Genomic DNA, 18,361 nt, shown 5'->3' with positions numbered 1-18,361 from the left:
CAAAAAATTTATGGCCCCCAAAAAGTTTTTAATGGTTGATCTTCTATCAACAATGTTTCCTGTAAAGTGGTCCACTTGAGATTTGGATATACCTCATTTTCAGTGTCATTCATAAAACGATATATAAAAATGAATGGATGGCATGGATGAAAAACATACATAATGGTAGACCCACAGAGCACCGACCACGAGGCATTGGCTGGTGGCAGGGGCAGTAGCCAATCCGTTTCCGTGCTACACGCGAACAACTGACAGATTTCACAGTCACATTTGCCTAGTGCATTTTCTTTTGCTTTTATTATGTCTTGAGTTGAGGTGGATCTAATACAATCGTTTTTTCAGAAGCTTTAACTGCAAATTGGCACATGGGCCCACCATGACGTTTTAATCACATCTAATCCGTACATAACGTTAGAAACCTAATATCGTTCGTGGCATCAAAAATATCGCTGATCCAAAACTCATATGGACGACACCACCGGTATAACTAGGATGCGGGACACCCACCGTAAAATCCTTCCGGATTGTATGTGAGGTCATCTAATCGGCCAAAATCATTGAACACTTAACCAAAAAAAAAACCCATTAGAAACTTATTTGGGCCACAACAGACGATTTTACAGGTTTGAAGCATGATGACATGGCATAAACCACCTAAAATTTAGATCAAATGAGCACGTGGCCGGCCCCACCACCCAACACCTTACATTAGTTTCTCCAGCTCATGTCACCACATGATCCCAAAAATAAGCAGATCCAAGATTTAAATATTGGACCACACTACTGGAAACCGGATAGAAATGCACAACCACCATGCTGTTTATATGCTATCCAAACCGTTCATAAAGTCATTCTAATTGAGATGAACTGACCCAAGGCTTCCATGACACTGCAAAGGTATCAAGGTAGGCGTTCCATTCCAACTCTCTCTTTTAGCGTTGTCCACCCGAGTTTTAGATCTACCTCATTTTTTTGGAGCCATGTCCTAACAAGACTTGAAAGGTGAATGAATCGGGATGAAATCCTTGGGACATCTAAGTGAGCCCCAAGAACCTTCCAACCATAGGAACTTTCCTTTGGCAAGGGCTTAGGCAACTCGGGCCTGGACTTTGGAATCCAAGGAGAATAAAGGGGCCAGAGATGATGAGAGATTGGAGGTGATTAAAACATCACATCATGGTGGGCCCTAGGCACCAATTAAATTAGCTCCTCTTAGTGGCATTTGTGCTAGATCCACCTTCTTGTATTTAATTTTTCTTTTGCTTTTGCCCTCTCTTTTCTTAACAGTCTTTCTTCCTACCTCTCCACAGCTACTTAAAAGTGAAGTCATGATATACCCAGAATTTTCACGGCATTAGTACTTTCATTTCATTCCTCTGCAACCTTCAAAAACACCATTACTTGCCCATTCATCCATCCATCACACATCCACGGATGTGTATCCAACGTTTCTCCGGTAGTTCTATTCTAGTGCCTTGAATATATATAGGTTTTCTTTTTCTCTTATTTTGGAAGAGAACCTTTACTTCTACTTCAAAGACACGGCATCGATCATTGATCATCAGCAATCGAACAATATTTGATAGCAACAATCAAAAGGTATGGTCTGATCTAAAATATCTATTTTGAGTAATTGTGAGAACTTGATACTATATATTGGTGATTCATAAGGCTTAGTCAATTAATCTAAACCTTTAAGAAATTTTATTTTCAGCTGTGTATGGGAACAAGGCCAAACATGTATGGGATGGTACACCTAGTGGATCAGATCAGGTAGATTTCATGCACATAAAATTTTTCTCCCCATGTAGTGGTAGGCACGTCCCCAAAGTTGGCATAACCAGCATAGGCACACGGGGTTTGACATGTGCTTACCTGTAAGTAATGACCTTATGTGCATGAGATTCACCCTTTCTATCAAGTGTGCCACCTCTATTTGGACGTGGGCATAATAATCTAGCCAATCTAAATTACAGGTGGGAACTGTACTTATCAGTCAAGTCAGCTTGGACCAGGTACAACCGTCCCTTAACCTGGCCATTAGCATTTGCAAAGGATACTTTTAATAATGTCAAAATATATATATATATAACCAGAGATCTCCATTCCTGAGGACAAAAAACTGTAAAGGACTAAACATTTCGAGCTGCCTACAGGCCAGAAAAGCCATCTTATGCAGCCTATCATATCATTTACACCCGCCCACGGGGCGGACCCACCACATCCCCCACCCTAGATTCCCTAATCGTATCCAACCCCACCTTATCTAGCACGACTAGCCTACAGATATAATGGGGAAGATTCGCTGCTTCCCTGAAAACGTGGTTCTTCTCATTCCTATTCGCCTCGCGAGCCAGCCCATCAGCCGGCCGTTTCCTTCTCTTAGTATGTAGGTGACGTGGGTGCAAGCTTTCTTCTTCAGACCTTCAATTCTAGCTAGCCAATAACATCATTTCCATAGTAGAAGAGACCTCCTCTTAAGGGCGTCCACCACCAGTTTGGAGTCCATGTCAACCTCCACCCTGGGGAGACTGAGATTCACACATAGGGCTAGACCATCATGAATCACGCGTAACTCAGCGTTGTTATTGGTCCCCTCTCCATAACCTACGACAAAAGCAAAGATGAGGTTGTTGTGAGAATCTCTACAGATTCCATCTCCTTCTGACACCCAGATTGCCTCTTGCGGAACCGTCCACGTTCGATTTTGTACTTCAACCTTCCTTCGGCCTGGACCACTTCACTATGCAGCACTTCGTTTACAACGATGTAGCAGGGCCGATACCCATGTCTTGAAGAGTATGTGAACAGTTCTTCGGACGAGTACTTAAGAGGAAGTGACCCATTGCATGTAGAGGTGGGCATCGAGTCGAGTTGAACCGAGTTAGGTCCAACTCAACTCGATCCGGTATTGTGAAAACCCTGACCCAAACTCGATCAGACTCGGGACTGAGTCCAGCGGGCCTGATTCAATCCGAAACGATTCTTGGTTGGGCTGACTCGAACCGAGTCCAATTTGGTCAGAGAAACCGAGTCGTATTGTGTTGGGTATAATTCGGATCGTCCTAGATGCAACACAACGGGCCGGGCCAATCAGAGCCATCCATTTTAATAAAAATAAAAATAAATAAATAAATACCTTAAAAATCGAGCTCGAGAATGGTCTGGGTGGCTGGACTAGTGCTGCTGTGCGAACGAGTGAAGGAGAGAGAGAGAGGAGGAGGAGCTTGAAGCCGGACGGGTGTTGCTCAGCTACCGTGTGGACGAGTGGAGGAGAGAGAGAGAGAGAGAGAGAGAGAGAGAGAGAGAGAGAGAGAGAGGAGGAGGAGGAGGAGGAACTCGAAGCCGGATAGGTGCCGGAGTAGGGGACATCGAGATCGGGTTGGGTGCGGCAGCCGACTCCTAGGGTTAGGGTAGAGAGGGGAATGAGTATTTTTTTTGTATATATAGTACTTGATTTCGGTCCGAGTTGGGTTTCGGATCGGATTTCAGATGGGTCAGATTGGATTACTACGTAACTCGAACTCGAATAAGTCAGGATTCGGATGAAGGTGGGTTTACTCGATTCGAACCCGACCATGGCATTCGATTCGGGTCGAGTCGGATCTGACTAAGTCGGACGACTCAGATCCGTCGGATCGAGTTGGGTCTTGCCCAGCTCTAATTGCATGCCCACATAAGCCACCCTTGGACCCACTCCACCACCGACGAAGCAGGGGGCAGTTTACCTTTAAATTTCACTGTGTTCCTAGCTTTCCATATCTCCCACACGATGAAGCAAGGGATAAGGCATCTCAATTCCTGATTTCTGTAACCTGACTGAAGAAGCATCCACCATTGGTTCATTCTTTGTTGTGCCGACTAATTCTCGAGCAGGAGTAGCCCAAAAATAGTGCTGAAATACTTCCAAACCTCGTACGCGATATTCCCCTGAACGAATAGGTATTTATAGACTCTGAATTAGGCCTTTGGTCAGGGTTTCCCTCACAACAGACACACTTGGACGCAAGGACTCCTCTCTTCTAAACCCTACCGTCAATAGAGATGGCCCTCTCTAACAGCCTCCAAACGAACGTCGAAATCTTAGGTGGCATCTTAGCATGTCACACCCATTTGGCCCAGCCCCTCCGCTGCCCTGTTTCTCTACTAACCTTCCAAGCTGACTTCATCGAGATTCTGCCTGACAGATCGGGGGCCCAAATGCAGGAATCCGGCCTCTCGGATATACAGAAACCTCCCTAGTTGATGGTCTCCAGCACTTCTTGAGGGAGAAGATCACAGACTGACGACGAGGGAATGACACCCGCTGGGCCAAGGAAATGATGCACTCGAAACGACCTCATCTCCTCCGGGATTTGCTGATCCACCAGCTTTTCCAACGGGCCTTTCCCCGTCCAGTTAGCGAGCCAAATACTGCATTTTCTTTAACCAACCAGCTACTGCACGTTTCTATCCAGAACTGAGAACATCTTTTGGATGCTTTTCCAGAAAGGGGAAGAGTTTGCCACTGAGTTGTGCTCCCATGACAAGTCTCTGATAACCCTATACTTGGCTCTCATGTAATTCCCCCAGAGGCTTTCCTCCTTCCCGAATCTGGCCGAACAAGCCATTTTGAGCATCATGGCCTTCAAGATTTCTTTCAGCTTCCGCACGCCAAGGCCTCCTTCACTTTTCGGCCTGGGGACTTTACTTTGCTTCATCTAATGAAGCTTTCTCCTACCCTCTACCCAGCCCCACAAGAAGTTGGCAAAACTTTTTTCCAACTCCGCTATCACCTGTGCAAGAAGAGGCATGGCGGCCATTGTGTGGAGAGGGATTCCACTAAACACATGATTGATCAGAGTTATTTGACCAACTTATGAAAGACATCTAGCACTCCAACCTTTTATCATTGCACCCATCTTGTCTACCAATGGTCGAAAGACTCCCTTCCTCAGTCTCCATTTGACCAAAGGCGCCCCCAGGTAGATAGCTCCATCTGCTGCCTTGGAGATGCCTACCGCTCTCTCAATCGCCCTAACTCTATTCAAGGCCATCTTCGACGAGTAGTGGAAGTTGCTTTTGCTGAAATTAATCTTCTACCTTGACAACGTCTAGTAGGCCTCCAAAAATATGTCCATAGCTCTAAGCGATGTACCTCCCCCATTAAGAAACAACATAGTGTCATCAGCGTAAAGCAGGGGCGAGAGTGTAACACCTCGGTTTTCAAAACCCGAGTATACAACTCATTTTCTAAAAACCCAAGTGTTAACTAAACATGTAAATAATAATTTATCATAAATAGGGTGCGAGAAAGTAAACCAAGCTAGCGAACCATTGTATAACTAAAAGTATCAAGATTCTAGTCCACTCAGCTTGGGACCTTAAGTACAAAACTCAAAAGATTCAAATGTTCGAATGATAAGAAAGAAAGGAAGTAAACTAGCAGTTCATTGGTTAAGCCCGAAATATTCTGCTACCTCCCAAAGCGGCTCCTCCTCATAATATTCCTCCTCCAGCCTTGTAGAGTCGACATCTAGACCTTCTCCATAGTGGCTCTCACTCAAACCAGCATTCTCTGTACGATTGAATTTCCCTCATGATTACATACCGCCGCATTAGTCTAGCATAGTTTGAAAATAAAAGGTATTCAAAACATTACAAGATGCGGTCTTATTTAAATACATGGATGCATGAGTGCACATCGACCTGGAGATGCTTATCCAGTCATACTTTGGGCTAAGCCCATACATATGGCCGGTCACCAGCGAAGCAAATCACGTGCGTATATCACGTATAGGCATAGTGACCAAGCTCATCGTACATCACGTGCGTAGGTCGATAGTCGATGGTCTGGGAGCTAGCAAAATAATACCACACCAAGGGCACGTGCTACAACATCTAGAATTAGCCACCCGTCATCATTCGAATGCTATGAATGCATGATTAGCCCATTTGTTATTATTTCGATTACAACCAACCAATTTAATAATACTCAAAGGTCACTACGGGGGGCTCGTCACCTAGAGTAGGCCGACAGCTAAGGCATAGTGTCTCATACCACCATCCCCGGCTCATGAGACTCCCACATTAGAATATTTAATGGAACCCCGTCGACTAGTGGTCAATCATAATTCAATACATGTGACTTACCATCGCATGGTTATATGAGAATGAACCATTAAAGCCACACATGGCAAATATCAAATTAAAGTGATCAGAATGTCACGTAGGACAAATACAAAATCAAAATGATAAAAAGATCGCACGAGGTAAACGTTAAATTGAAGCGATAAAGAGGTCACGTAGGGCAATATTAAATCGAGCCGGTAAATAGGTTATCCCCAAAAGCCACGTAGGCACAACAACCTATGGATGGTAAATCCCTATTAATATTCCACCACCTAAGATAACCCCCTGTCGAGGGTCCATTTCCAACACATTCCGTCCCGTTACATCCTAAATATCGGTTTACTATATAAGTGGAGCTTTCCACTAATTGATATAGTAATTCAAATTCCACAAGTAACTCATAAGCAATCTATACATATGCATGAGAAAGGGTACAGATACAACATATATATTTGCATGTAAGATAGATGTTGATAATAAGGTTCAATAATTATCGCAAGCGATCACAAATCATAGGCATAAGTTGTTAGTTGACGGTCATATGGAAATTGATATGCAAGATTCAATAACTATTGTTAGAAATCATGGATTCTAAGATATCAGTTGTAGTTCAAATGGAAACTATTTCAACAATTAGCGCAAGTGATCTCGTATTATAAATTATCTATTGTAATTTAAATAGAAACCATTACTTAGACTAATTAAAAAGTGGAAAGCTCAAGGGAAAGAAATCATCACCTCGCAAGAGAACCCTTTTGTCTTGGAGGTGCTTGAGAGTTTAGAATGGCACAAACACCTATTATTCAAGAAAAGTTAAGATTTATTAGACCCGAGTCAAGTCTTGATTGCTCCCTAGGGTACAGTTTAAGTCCACCTTACCTTTGACTAATTGTCTCTCAACAACTAGCTCCCAGGTTTAGAATCCGGGGTGATGGGATGTACAATTTCTACATTGGGTCTCTTCTCAAGTGACAATGAGGATTTGGTTATAAGGTGTGAAGAAATTACCTTGTTGTTCAATTACTCATTGGGCCTACTTGTAACGGGATTCTAGTCGCCAGTCAACTGTCTAGCTTGAGTAAGGTAATTATTCACAAGCGAGTTCATGCTTCACGGATTCAATCAGAAGAACCTGACGACCTAAGTGGAGCCAACTTAACCCGAAGTGGTCTGAGTGCGGTTCCTCCTCCCATCTTACAACCTTTGAGGTTGGAATAAATCTAAACATGCCAGGTGCAACCCCAGTGGAGTGTGCTAGATGGATAAAGATGCATTCACATGACCAGGACTTACTGAGTCTTTCTCTGTAGGACCGAGTTGGTTCGGTAACTTGACTCACCTCATGCCTGACTAACTCAATAGAGTCTGAGCTATCTGGCCTCAGCCCATCCTATGTGATTTAGGAGCCGAGTTCTCTCCCTGGAGTTACTAGCAACTCGGGGGGTCTCCCAGTGGATTTCCTATCTCCAATGAGGTGGTTCGAATCGGTTTTCGTGGCTTGCAACCTTGTCATCTGCAGGCGAGGGTCGAAGGCATACCTACCTGGTTGAGCATGACCTAGATTAGAGGTGAGATGGGCTGGCTTGGTTTCGAGTAGCACTTTGTGTAGCCACTCGATTTCTCATCCAATTCTTGGGTGAGTCTGGCCGGATGACAGGTGAGCCATGACTACGGGGCTTCTCCCGAGTTCCCGTGAAGGACCCAAACCTTAGGAACTAGGTGGAATAGCGCGCACCCCGATACTTCTGAGTGAACCAGGAATCGCTGAGCTGACTCGATAGTCCAGCAACACTCGTCAGCTCCCTCAATGGCTGAGAGAATCGACTCGCAGGCTCTCTCTCCCCTTCTATTTCTATCTCTTTCTTCCTCCTGGATTTCGTAGATCTCAGAGCTACTGAGCTTGCCCCAACTCAGCCCAAGTCGAGCTAACTCAAATAGCTTGGTGCAGTGCGGCATCGAGGTTGGTGCCGATTTTCTCTCCCTCTCTTTATCTCTCTTTTCTCTCCTAAAATGCTGGTGGGAATCCCAAGACAAATGGGCCCCTTTTATAAGCTTAGGGATCGCTCGCGACCGCTCTCTTGCTACCACGGACGGCCAGGATGAGGCAGCCACCAATGGCGATTTCTCATTGACGGCCTATCAGGGTGATCTGGACCATTTGGATGGGTCAAATGGGACCATTAATCAGTGTGGAGTCCACTTTCCCTGTCCCATTTTGCTCGAGTGCAGTGACTCGTGAGATATTCCACTGTCGCTTTCTCCTCGCGTGGAGGGAGATTTCTCAAGGAGGAAGATGTCCTAACGGCTCGTCTAGCTCAGGCGGTCGAGATGGTGTTGAGCAATTCAGACGTGAGGTCTAGATCGAGCCAGTGTGAGTTACTCAAATAGGAAGGGATTCCTTCTCCTTTGTTTCTCCTTTTGTGGCACCGAAAGGAGAGATAGGATGCACCCAAATGGAGGGCAGAGATTAGAGAATACCATCACTTGCGGATTGCCAAGTTGCCAATGTAAACGAGCATGATTTCATTTTTCAAAAATTTTTACCACTCACAACACTCCACTTGCACTGGTGTGCGATTGCCTATGCGTGTATATCATCAAGTGGGCCACACCTATCCCTAGTCGAATCCTCAGTCAGGCACGATGGAAGGCCCAAATCAGCCCTTTAATCCCATATAGTGGACCTCATCACAACGTTTGTTGTGTTTCAAACTAACGCAGGCAGGAAATCGAAAGAAGGAAAGAATCCCTCCTTTCGTGGAGCCTTATCGGGTCAAGCCAGTTTGACCAGGCCTTTGGGCCGATGCACTGCAGGTGCATGCCCACAGCAGTACACACCCAACCCATTGTAGGGTCCACAATGTTGTATTGTCCAAATCCACTCTGCCCATTCTTCTTGGAGGTCATCACTGGGGCCTCTGATCACCGATCAGACAGATTCAAAGTTTGGGTGGGTCGTACATTTTGATTGGGGAGTCTAGTTAGGGATTCCCACCAATCTAATGGCCAATTTACATTCAACCTAATAATCAATGGTTACAAGGGCCATAGGTTCTGCCAAGATGAATTCCAACGATTGAATTTGTGGTCTGATCGCCCGCATGCGATAGTCGGTGGTAAATCATTAGATCGGATGTCGTTGATCCGATGGATGGTGGATTCATTGAGTTGGGTCCGAAACTTATGATATATGGTTTAATTGCATGATTTTGAGTAGATTGCTATCGACATGATGTAAGTTGATCGAATGATGGACCTCGTGATCTAATGCCCGTGATGGACATATGTGGTTTAATTGCCCAACAGGGTGGTTGAAGTCCTAAAGTAGACGTTTCTGATGTTACAATATATTATTTTGGAACCAATCGGATAGATGGCTTGATGAATGGGTGAAGCTATTCCTACCGGCTTGATTTAGGCTAGAATTACTCTCTTAAATTGAATTGTGTTTATACTAACCTATGTTTCCATGGTAACACCCGAGTATTGAAAGTGTGGAGTGTTACTGAGAGGGGATCCCCTTATCGCAGCTCACGCGAGGATTACACCCTGATACATAGCTCAAGTGGTAGACTGAGTGAAAGATAGCTCGTTTCAACACTTAAGGTCTTGGTATCGATCCCTAGTGGGGGTGGCTAATAGTGAAGTGTCAATTGACAGGGGGGTATGCTAACAAGTTAACCAAAAAAAAAAAAACTCATAGGAGGATTTAAAAAATCATGCTCCTTCCCCATTAATGAGAACTGAAAACTAGCTGTCATTCTAGTATTTTCGCACCATTTCCATCCATTTTGAGCTAAAACTAAACTGAGCCAGAACCTGTTTGAGGAAGCCCCATTCGACTCTATCATACACATTTTCCATGTCCAATTTAATAATTATATTTCCACCATGAACTTTTCTATCCAGATCTCTCAATATCTCCTGGCTAAGGGCTGTGATTTCAGCTATCGACCTGCCCCTAACGAATGCTCCTTGCTTGAAGGATATTAGCTTAGGGAGCACAACACTCAATCTGGCTACAATAATTTTTAAAAAGTCTTTATACACACAGTTACAATGGCTAATCGGCCGATAGTCGAAGAACATCAATGGGGCAGCTGCTTTTGGGACGAGGCATATGAGGGATGTCATGAACGCTCTAGGGATACTCCTCCCTTGGAACGGCTCTACCACTGCCTTAGAAGATCCAACCCAATAATATGCCAACAACCCAAAAATAAAGCACCTGAAAGGCCATCTAGGCCTAGCGCGCCATCTATCGGCAGGGCGAACACCGCTCTCTCTACATCTTCAATGGATAGGGGGGCTATGAGCTTATCATTATCCTCATCCGAGAGGAGGGCTGGGATCGGATTGAAAATTCTAGCAAATGGGGGGGGGGCATCCTCTGACTGAAAGAGATGAGAGAAGAACTTCATCGCTTCTTCTTTGATGACATCCTGATCGGATGATATACACCCCGAATGAAGCTGAATTTCCCCAATACATACTCTTCTAACTTGCTTCGACGTACACAGATGAAAGAACTTTGTATTTCTAGCCCCTTCCTTCAGCCAGTTATTTCGGGCCTTCTGTTTCTAGGAGATTTCTTCTAGGAGCTCCTAATGAGCTAGGCGCTGCTTCGCTACTTTTTATCTCCTCTTGAGAACACTCCTCGACTAACCCCTGCATTCCTTTTTCTAGACTTTCAAGGGACCTTTCTTCCTCTTTGAGCTGCTAAAAAATGTTCCCAAACACCTCCCTATTCCATACCTTTAGCACCTGCTTCACCTTCCTGATTTTCAGCAATACATTAATCATAGGTTGAGGTGACATCTCTTCCATCCATGCTTTCGCTACCACTTGGGTGAAGGAATCATGCTTCAACCACATTCTTTGGAAGCAAAATGGCTTAGCAACTATGCTACCAAACTTAGGGAAGGCCAATAATAGAGAAGCATGGTCTGAGTTAATCTGCGGCAGGTGTTCCACCTTGAAGTGTGGGAATCGGCTAACCTAGTCCCCGTCACAGAGGAGTACTCTATCCAGCCTTTCCCATACCCGAGCATTTCCCACTTGGTTATTAGACCATATAAATTTGTTCCCGAAGAAACCTGCATCTAATAAACCTGCATTATCAATAGCTTCAGCGAATTCAACGAAGCTGGCTCGATCCTAATTTCTACTCCCACACCTTTCGTTGCAACCCACCACCGCGTTGAAATCCCCACATATTTCTCACTGTCCTCTAATGGAGTTGGATAAAGTTTCCAAACTTCCTCATAAACCTCTCCTCAGTCTCACATCGCACTTTGCACACACAAACTTCAATTGTTAGCATCTGGTTGGTCTTTTCTAAGATGGATACGTTAAGAAGACTCTTATGAAAAACTCAAAATTTACCACCCACATCCCCATTAGAGAATGAAGTGTGAAAGTCTAACTTCAATCATATCCCCACTCTTCTACTCTCTCAAAGCATCGGTTCTAGAAGAGCTACTATCCAGGGCTTATGGTTCTAAATCATCCACTTCGCAGTCCTGATGGTGGTCACATTCCCTACTCCTATAGAATTCCACACTACAACACTATCCATCAACTATACTTCCTGAATACACATCCCTTCTCTTAAGTCTTCTTAATCTGGCGTTCTAGTCTTCTAGACCAGTCCCTTTGTATGACTTGCCCTGCTTCTCAGTGGCTAAAGGTTTCCTCCTCACTTTTGGGGCGATCCATGAGGGTAATACCTTATCCAGGGAGCACGAAATTCCTAACTGATGGCACTCCGGAGGCTCCACATGGTACTTCAACTGATCAGATACTATTTCCTCCACTATGCCCTCGGTTCTCGGGGGGAGGGAGGCAGCTATAGACCCACATACCTCTTCTACCAGATTAGTAGGCATAAGCCCTCCCTCTGTTTGTATATCAAAATATGGAGATAAGTTTATGGAGAGCTCTAGCCTCCTTTTGGCTGAGCCCTTTCCCAGAGGCGAGAGAATGGTAGGGGATTTGAGTCATGTATCCTGGGATAGAGGAATGCAAGACTGGTTAGGAGAGGGTCGTTCTTGCAGTTGTGGTGTGTCAGCACGGTCTCATGTGGCTTAATCGGGGAGCAGCCCAATAATCTGGATCTGATCAGCTTTCTACCTAGCTCTTTCTAATGTCCTTGCAAGCCGCGGGCCTATTGACTATCCAACAACAGAAGACTACTTGGGAGATTAACCTACAATTTATATAGCAATAGAACATGGGCAGAACAGGTAGCGCATAACTGATGGGCAATATTTACCTTCTCTAGGTAGAGGGAATTCGGTGCTGTGGTTGGGACCTCATCCTACTTAGTTGCTGCAATAATATCCTCCCTGCCTGAGAGCCTATCTTCCAACTGCACAACTCTCCCCCCCCCCCCCCCCCAATCTAATTCTCCACACAGGGCCTCACATCTGCCCTGCTGATCTCTGTTCTTGCGGTAATACTCCGAGCCTGGGGTCTCTCTTGCCCCCCTGTGGTGAGAATTCCCTATTCTCCAAATATGCCCTGAGTTTCATAAGGACAAATAGCCTCAGCATTTCCTTGAGCAGTTGGTGTGTGCTTGGAACCATTTAGTGAGGAGTTCCGTCGAACACCTGTTGGGGATCCCTCCTTTCTTTGCACACCAGGTTGGAAACTCCTTTTAACCTAGGCCCTCATATTTTCCTTCACACCTCCCTTCATCTCCAGTTGTTGTCCTCCTAGGTATTTATTTATCTCAGCATGTGAAATCTCAATTTTCGCAAAGACTAGGAAGACTTTACCCGCCACAATTAGCTTCAGAATCTTCTTGAGATCTGCCCCCGGGTGCAGTTTGATCTTCAATCTCACGAACATCTGGAATATACAAAGTCTGGTGCATGCATCTAACTGAGTAACCTTTCCTAGGAAATTTTTCAGATCTAGGATTACTGATTCCATCCACACATGTGCCGGGATTCCATAAAGTCGAATCCACACCTTCTCCCCACCCATCTCCATGTCCGGGGACCATGGTTCCAGAGCTATCAACCCCATTTTATGTTTACAACGGGGAGTCAATCAGAAAATCCACGAGCTTTGTTTTAGTTTTGAAGACAATTAGAAAATGGGTAAGGAAGATTCTTGCCACATTTACAGCGATGACGCAAGCTTGGAGGATCTTAGTACATCGATAGGGGGCAATATTGATACGCCTTTCTCGGAGGTGGTGCCTACCAGCCCAAATTGAAGTTCCTAAAGTTTCCTCTTCACTGCCTTTGGATTTGCGATGGTTGAGTCTTCTGCTGTGGGGACACCTGCATGCCCTTCTACAGTCTTTTCTCACCTCCTATTATGAGGCATCAAAACTTCAGCCGTAATATCGATTTCCTTCGCAGCATGCCATTGGCGGGCGAGTTTGGGAGCTTAAGAGGGTTTATGCCCGGCTATGGATCTATGATTGACTACCTTGATTGTAACCACCCTTCCATCAATCCTCTGCCCATCCAATACACCTAACACTGCTCGTGCATCATCCTCAAACGAAAATCTCGTGAAAGCAAAACCCCTAGGGTTTTTAGATCCCAGGAATAGAGGAATGTAAATATCTACCACTCTCCCATACCTTTGAAAAATCCTCAGAAGATCCTCATATGAGCAACTTAAGGGGAGGTTGCCCACAAACAAACTATGGCCGCTTCCCATTGTCTTCTTCATCCTGCTTATGCATCTTCTGAATGGTTTAGATTGAATATGTAAAATCAGCAGACCCTAAATATGATCTGGAAGGATTTTAACAGTGGGAGTCCCCATCCCAACTTTCCTTGTGGTGCGGCATACTCTGATTTTTTTTATCAGCCTGATTTTGGGTCAAAAAGGAGAAAAATAGTGAGTTCACATGATGAACATGTCGGATGTCTCCGAAGATAACAGTGGGCCTCATAGGCCAATTGTTCATACGTTTCCTGGTTGAGAAATGTTCACATGCAAAAACTTCTGCGGAAACTCTGTACTACGATTTCTTCCTGCCAACGTGTCATTTTGTGTGGATCATCCAAGCCATCCAAAAGGTGGGCATCAATGTCAATGGTGAAGCCCAATTGATGAGTTTTACGATTTCACCACCTATGGGTACTTGAACCTTTGACCTGGTGTTGAAAATCTTGTCAGTCTACCATTGGGGCAAGAGTAAGGATCCCAACTGATGAGTTTAAATATCCTAGTTTTGGTGATCCTTATGTTGAGTGCCACCATTTTGATGGATCGAATATTCTATAAAATAACATGTTGGAGGGAAAGAAAGGGTTATCTGACCATTTCTCTTTGATTGGAGGACAATTAGATTTAACACTGTTCAAAGCCTTGAGAGGTGGGCCCCTCCATGTGGCAAACTTGTGAGGAATCCAGGCCATACAAATATCTTGTCTTAAAAAGTAGGTTGATAAATTCATTAGGTGGGACACACTTATGCTTTTAGGAAGAACTGGTATAATTGATTGAATTGGCCATGATTTCAGCATTATAGGTTTCTTAAAAACAACTAAATACGACTATGATGTTAGTAAAAAATAGAGAAAGTCTCGCTAATGTTTATTCCATTATGCTAAATCTGTTAATGTTTCATGGTTCTAATGTTGAGAAGGAAAGTGAAAGTTTAGGCACATGAAAATGTGATTTTGCAGGCCATCCCTCGTGTGTGTGTGTGTGAGTGTCCTGCCATGCCATGAAAATGCATAGTGATTTTATTATAGCAATATAGTATGTAATATTGTGTATTATTGTATTAGTACTGTTATGAAAGTGTTATGTTTTATTTCATTTTATTATCTATTGTGTCAGCAGTATAGTATTGAAAGTGTTATCTTTTATTTTATTTTATTTTAAGTTCGAATTTAAAGTTCTAATCAGAAGCTTATAAATTGTGACCTCCTCATTTAAAGGTTGAGTAAGTCATGAGAGATAGCTGAACGGAGAGAGCTAGAAACAAGATAGGTTTCTTGGCGCACGTAACTTCCAACAATGGGGTGCCGCACATGATGTATAGATTGGGTGCGATTAAAACATCACATCAAAATGGATAATAAACATCAGTGTCAGAAGTTATCTGAGAATCATGAGCTAATTAGTCCCTTGAGTAACTTGAGGATAAGTTTTTTTTAAGTGGAGGGGTCTGATGTGGGACGTGACACAGATACATTCCTAGCGTGGTTGGACCAAAAGAAGGTGGACTGTAAATTAATCATAACTTTTGATCTGGGTATCATTACAGCGCACCTGACTGAGTATCAAGAATCGAAGCAGCACGAGAACTCGAGGACGAGTTCTTTTGAAGTAGAGGGGACTGATGTAGAGCAGGTCGGGCACACTTTCAAGTTCAAGATGGACTAGAGAAGGCCCGATTGGAGGCGGAAGTCATCAAGACCGTCAGAATCTTAAAACAGGCATATCTTGCAAACCCGAATGAGTTACTCGACGTACCATATGTGATTTTGGGGTAAGACGAGCTACTTTAGCCAACCAACCTGGCTTCCATGCCAAATTTGCGAGATTCCATCAACTTGACTGTCGAATTCCATGTTTATTTCCATTTTTACTATTTTTAGTAAGTTTTAGTTTCATTATAACTCTTCATCCATTAGGCTTTAGGAGTTGTGTAAAACATGAAAAGTGTTTAGAAAAATTAGGAGAATAACGTGGTTAAGCCACATAGGACACTTATTATAAATAGAAATTTACAATTTATAGTAAGTTAAAAATTTTAGGGAGTTTTAGTTATAGTTTAATTCTTAAATTTCTTCTAAGTCTTGGTATTCCTATTTAAAGGGTTGTAGACTCATTTATCAATCAATCAACAAGTTTCCTTTATATATATATCTTAGAATTATTTCTATTTTTTTCTTGTGGATTCGAGAAGTCTCTGCGAGGAGTCCAGAGAAGCTCCATGGATTCAGAGTAGTTATCTTTGGGGAAGACGGTAATCGACCTCATCACGTTCATCCCAGTTTCAAAAGGGCCCACCATAGAAAAATATACAATTGTATTGAGCCTCACCCTTGGGTCTATATCTATCCAGCCCATTAGTAAGATGCAACCTATCAAGTTCAAGACTTTTGGAATATCAGATTGGTCAAATCACTTGAAATAGGAATATTAGGTTAGCGAATTAACTATACATTATTTCTTTCAGTGTCGCCCACCTGAGTTTTGTATCAACCTAGTTTTTTGGGTTTCTTATCTTTATGGCAGGCCTAACATGAAGCATGGTTTGAATTCAACACATGTCAATATGGTCCCGAAATACATCGATGTGATGATCTATACACGGTGGGCCTGTTAGGGGATCGCGTAGAAGCAAACTCGAATTCAATTAAGTAAGGCAAAATCAAACACAAACCAAAACACACAAAGATTATATGACTTTTGTGTGGAAAAACTTTCATGGAAAAAAAAAAAAAAAAACCACGGCACAAAGTGACAATCAATCCACTATGAAATGATATTACAAGATATAAATGTGCTTATTAATTAGAACAACCCCAAAATCTCTTCTCAAAACCCTGGCTTTGCTCTGTAACACCCTAGGAATGTCTTAACATTCACTTAGAATATCTTAATTCCGATTAAACTCGATATATATTCTATCACAATCGGAATTAGAAACAAATTATGCACTTACATAATTCTGTGCACTCCGAGACTTTTGATGGCATTGACAACCATTAAAGACTAGTTGACTTCAATGGAATCAAATAGCAACTCCAACAGCATTTAACGACCAACTGGAATTTTTTAATATTTTTTTATGGCATCAAGTGGTTAGTTAATGAAATCAACGTACCCTTGACCTCAGTTAGATTGAAGACATTGGACAACATTTATGAGGTGTTTATATCTTTGTGCTAAATACTAATTTCTTCTTCTCTTGTGTATTTTCCTTATGTTTTCTAATGCCAGCTCATTTTCCCTCCTAAGGCCACAAGCTGAGTTGTACAATTTGAACTGTCCATATTCTAGCCAGGAGCAATCAACTGTTGGGCCATAATCAAGCTTGGTAGAATATCCTAACATTTTACTTTTAGAATTGAATGCTAGTCATTGGTCAGTGGAAATTTTACTTTCATTTGTTCTAAATTCATCTGTTTCCCTAAATGATAGTCATGATCATCGGTTCCGCATTTAAAATCACATTTTGTGACCCACCTGAGTTTTGAAATGGCCTAATTTTTTGGGTGTTTATTCATCCTGATTATGCATCTTCTGAACGGTTTAGATTGAATATGCAAAATCAGCAGATCCCAAATATGATCTGGAAGGATTTTAACGGTGGAAGTCCCCATCCCAAATTTCCCTGTGGTGTGGCATACCCTGAGTTTTTTATCAGCCTGATTTTGGGTAACATGGGAAAAAATTAGGGGGTCACATGATGGACATGTCAGATGCCTCTGGAAGATCACGGTGGGCCTTATACACCAATTTGTTCATACGTTTCCTGGTTGAGAAATGTTCACGAGCAAAAGCTTCTACTTGAACTTCCTGCTCAACGTTCATTTTGTGGGGATCATCCAAGCCATCCAAAAGGTGGGCTGCACCATGAACATCTTTTAGGGAAACATAGGACCAATCTACTCATTAGGTAGGCCACAACCACAAAATGAATCGTTGCTCCCCATCAATGTCGATGGTGAAGCCCAACTAATGAGTTTTGGGATTTCACCACCTATGAGTACTTGAACACTTGACCTAGTGTTGAAACTCTTGTGAGTCTACCACCAGGACAAGAGTAAGGACCCCAACTGATGAGTTTGTATATCCATGGTTTTGGTGATCCTTATGTTGAGGGCCACCATTTTGACGGATGGGATGTTCTTTAGAATAACATGTTGGAGGGAAAGAAAGGGTTATGTGAACATTTCTCTTTGATTGGAGGACAATTAGATTTAACATTGTTTCAAAGGACTAATGGACTCAAAGTCCTGAGAAGTGGGCCCCTCCATGTGACAAACTTGTGACGGATCCAGGCCATACAAACATCTTGTCTTGAAAAGCAAGCTGATAAATTTATTAGGTGGAATACACTATATGCTTTAAGGAAGAACTGGTCTGATTGATTGAACTGGCGATGATATGAGCGTTATAGGCTTCTTGAAAACAACTAAATACAAGGATGATGTTAGTAAAAAAACATAGAGAAAGTCTTGCTAATGTTTATTCCTTTATGCTAAATTTGTTAATGTTTCATGGTTCTAGTGTTAGGAAGGCAAAGGGAATGTTTAGG

The 18,361-nt window shown here is 43.0% G+C and overlaps 1 protein-coding gene across 4 annotated transcripts in view; it reads left to right on the top strand.

Annotated features, from left to right (window-relative positions):
- Positions 1 to 1,141: 1,141 nt before the first annotated feature.
- The window catches only part of LOC131249372 (putative disease resistance protein At4g10780), a 38,368-nt gene continuing 21,148 nt past the window's right edge, over positions 1,142 to 18,361 (top strand). For 2 of the 4 annotated variants that reach the window (XM_058250092.1, XM_058250090.1), the window contains exon 1: positions 1,142 to 1,599. The gene's annotated coding sequence lies outside the window, so the exon portion shown is untranslated. Of the gene's footprint in view, positions 1,600 to 16,840; positions 17,138 to 18,361 lie in introns of those variants that run through there. The other 2 variants (XM_058250091.1, XM_058250094.1) reach the window with 2 other exon arrangements.

This window comes from Magnolia sinica, chromosome 6, assembly GCF_029962835.1.
Source record: "Magnolia sinica isolate HGM2019 chromosome 6, MsV1, whole genome shotgun sequence".
Lineage (NCBI taxonomy): Eukaryota > Viridiplantae > Streptophyta > Magnoliopsida > Magnoliales > Magnoliaceae > Magnolia > Magnolia sinica.
The sequence above is the reverse complement of the archived record's forward strand: the minus strand, read 5'-3'. Positions and strand labels throughout refer to the sequence as shown.